A 4,440-nucleotide genomic window follows, 5' to 3' on the forward strand; every position below is an offset into this window, starting at 1 on the left:
AAAATATTTTATCTATTTTCAAATTATTATAAGTTTTTCATAGTTTATAATATTTAATTAGATTACGTAACAAACTTCAACGATAAAATTAAATCGTAACTAAAGCGAAGTATTAAATATAATAGTAAAATGATATTTATACGATTTATTTACTACATTTATACATTAAAACAGTATAATTAAGTCAATAACCACTTACTTCTGAACTTCTTAATGTTTCCGCGAGCCGCTTCCTTCTTAGTCGGTAGATGATAGACTGAAATAAAATACGAAGCGCCGTAATGCCTTCTGGTGGCGAATAATGAAAATATAGTCACGTGACTTTCATTCATTCGCTTTTACTCGATATTATTACGATCGACGTTTTGATTATATCACGTAATTTACGAAATTATTTACGCAATAAAATAATGAGGAAAAAATAAATAAATTTAACGTCTTTTTAAATCAATAAATTACTAAGTTTACTTAAACACTTGCATTAAGTAGACTAATAAAATTACATTATAAAATTATTTTTTAAATTTGAAATTTTATTAGATATTTTATAAAGGCGATTAAATGATTTTTAACATTTTTTTTAAAAATAAATAATTAAAATTCTATCAGTTGTTTATCTATTATCAAGATTGAAATTCTACTTACTATTCTGCCAATTTATTTAGATGTGTAACAACGTAGATAACTTCGATATACCTTTTTTTTCTTCTTCTTCAATACCGTTCCTTGTAGACTTACAAGCAACGAGTTCTGAATACCTCAGATAAACACGCTTTTATTCGATAAGCGATGTGGCATATAAGAATTCTTCGCAGCAAGTAAAATAATGCGAAACCTTCTATTTACTTAATATTATCGTGTTTCGCTGTAAGCTCAATTAAACCGACATATGTATTTATTTTCCTTTTGATATTAAATTGTTCTCATTTATTTTTTTAAATGCATTAATAAAATTAATAGCAATATTTTCCGATTTAATTAACTTACACCAATTACTAGTTATTTATAGTTTTCATGTGTTATTGAATAGTGTTTTTATAAGGCTAATTTTTTTTTTAAATATTAAAATGTTTTATGAATTATTAAATATTTTGAACAAAATTTAAATATATTATAAAATTAGTTTTTATATCTTAATTATTAAAAGTTAGAATTTATTAAATTTTCTGATAAAGATAATTTTCTAGAAAGATTCAAACTGTAAGATTAAAATAAATTATATTTTTATAAATGAATATTTTAAATAAAAAATTGATTAAAATGATAAAATAAATTATATATCATAAATCTTAAATGAATTTTTCGAATCTAACATCTAACATGATTACATTGGATAATTTTTGCTTGAAAAGTTTCGGTAATCAAGCAATTTACTGCCACCTTAGAGAATAATTTCTTCGATATTTTTTAATCAATAACGAACCCGAATAATTACCTACCGATCGTAAATTCCTTCTAATATTTATTAATAATCCGAAAGTTAATGAATATATTTTTATGCTCATATATAAAAATTATATAATAACCATAAAGAAATTTAATTTAAAAAAGTATAATTAATGTGAATTCACCAAGTGCAATTTCGATATAACTTTTATTGATAATTAAATGATTCTTTAACTAAATTAGAATAAAATATTTGTTTTAATTCCAAATCACAGAATTAACTGCAGGGTAAATCTGTATTTTTTCCCCTCTTTTTCTCTTAATAAGATATTGAATTAAAAATACTTCATAATAATGATTCTTTGGCAACATTTTAATAATATATTTTGTGTAGCATCAACAATTTATGAATCAGTAATGTGAATTCGATATAACTTTTATTGATAATTAAATGATTCTTTAACTAAATTAGAATAAAATATTTGTTTTAATTCCAAATCACAGAATTAACTGCAGGGTAAATCTGTATTTTTTCCCCTCTTTTTCTCTTAATAAGATATTGAATTAAAAATACTTCATAATAATGATTCTTTGGCAACATTTTAATAATATATTTTGTGTAGCATCAACAATTTATGAATCAGTAATGTGAATTCCACGTTGGCAGATTTTAGTGTTTATAAGAACGTTAAATTTTCACTTATATTTTAAACTTTTATATAAATTATTTTTATTGGATCTTAGATAAAAATAATTTTACCAGCTGTAGTACTTCTCTCTCACAATAAAAACATAAAGTAACCAACAAAAAATGTACATATTTTTTTGTGTTAATACTGTTTTCAGAATTATTTTTTTAATTTTAAATGATTTAACACAGAAAAATGTTTTAACTTAAAAAAAAACAAACATTCTTAAAAATATGATAATGCAGAAAAATTAAATTTTTTAAGATAAAAATCAATGGATTAAAGTTTATCGCTTATTATTATATCGTAAAATGTTAAAATATTTATATAATTTATTCAAACAATACTCTACAAACATATGTAAAATTCAATTAAAAATTAAAATAGAATCTGTATTATGTAATATATTTTAAAGTTTAAATTTACTATATTTAATCTTCATTTACTAGAAAATCCAAATAATGATGACATCAAATTACATTTATCAAAGTACTTTATTGGTATAATACTTCTGTAAAAAATAAACTATAGAGTTTATAGTAACATTTACTTGTGTAATAATACAGTATATAAATTTTTATTACAGTTAATTATCATTAATCATAATATATTTAACGTAAATGACAAAAACACAAATTACATTTACCTAACATTTAAAATATGCATGTAGATTATCCTTTTAATATGATGTCAATTTAATATGTTTTATATAGAAGAATATTAATTATTAATAATTAAAATTGTGAATAAATGCTATAAACTATAATTATATAGCCTTGTATTAATAATGCATTATACATATTCAAAACCAATCTTATTTAAAATGTTTTATTTTAAATAAAGTGCGAATTACAAAATTTTTGAATATAAAATAAAATATTTGACAATATCAAATAACTGGAAAATTTTATTATAGAATAGAAAATAAATAATTTTACTTTATTTATTCAATTTTATCAAATATTATTATATTTTTTTCTACACGTACAGATTTTGTTACTGTAAGTATTTTCTTTATGTAAATTTAATAAATTCCTGTATGCAAAAGACAGATAAAGGAAGAATGGAATGAAAATTGTATACAGCAAACTCAGTTTATTTAAGTTACAATTAAAAACTTGAGAGATCTTTTGTGATTGGCTTATACGAAACTGTTTACTGAAATCAATTTTATTCCTGATTTCTTCAGAATCAAATTATTACAGTTTCTTACATTTAATCGATTTCGATTTAATGGTTTCTTTTAAATAGAAAAAAAAAAGTAAGTTTATCATTCGAATCCCTTTGTCCTCAAAAGATCTAAATTTTTTCTGTAAAAGTTTTTGTAATAGTTTCGCGTAAAAAGCTTAGCAAATAGCATAGCCCACTGTATTTTTTATCTTTGTTTAAAATGAAATTTTTTCTATGTACACTATATTAAAAAGCAATTATTTAAAATTTATTTAATTTTAACAGTCTACTTCTTCAATAGTCAATCTAATCTACATTTATATCTTATAGCCTAAATTTCATTTTTCAAAATATATTACGATTTTAGAAAAATAGACCTAAAATATATAGTTTTAGTTTGTCTTTTATAAGAAGAAACTAATGAAAGTATATATATACACATATACAGTCAAACCTCTAAAGAAACGGCCACAGACAGATGCCGTTTGGCCGATGTTATTGGGCTGCAATTTAAAAAAAAAATGTAGACGTATAAATTTCCAGTGTCTGGGAATTTATAATCTCATTTATAATGGTCTCTATAAATTCCCACTACCAAATCCTCCTTCCTGAATCTCGAGAACGATGTTAGAAAAATTATAGTCGAGACAAAGCTTATGGACAGGAGGCCCCGTTTAACTATATACAATCTTCCGATCTAGACCGAAAATCACGTGATTTTAATTCAAAATTTTTTACCAGAACAGAGTTACATAAATGACCGGCATGACTCTGTTGTTATCAGGAAAAGTATGATGTGTAGGGACAAGACACAATTTGAGATCAAGGGCATAAAGTACCGGTATATTTTAAATAAAATAAATTTAAAAATGTGATTTAAAATTGCAGCCAGGCATTGTGATGATGCCACAATAATTTTTGCTTGTTTTGTATAATCTTTTATTTTTAAATAAATTTCCGAAAGAGATGACTTACTCGTTTGTATAAAAGAGACAGTTGTTTAGAAGTGGTCGTTGTTGGAGGTATATGCAGTATTCACATATACAGTTGCCTCTCCAGTAATTGAAGGGATAATATTATTCAGTTGCAAATACAGTATTAATTAATTTTGTATTTTTATGAAATTTTATTTTATCACATTTCTGTATAACTAGAACACAAAACAAAAAAGAAAAAATATGTATTTATTACTCGT

Source organism: Centruroides sculpturatus, unplaced genomic scaffold, assembly GCF_000671375.1.
Source record: "Centruroides sculpturatus isolate CEXI.00-Female unplaced genomic scaffold, Cexi_2.0 scaffold201, whole genome shotgun sequence".
NCBI lineage: Eukaryota > Metazoa > Arthropoda > Arachnida > Scorpiones > Buthidae > Centruroides > Centruroides sculpturatus.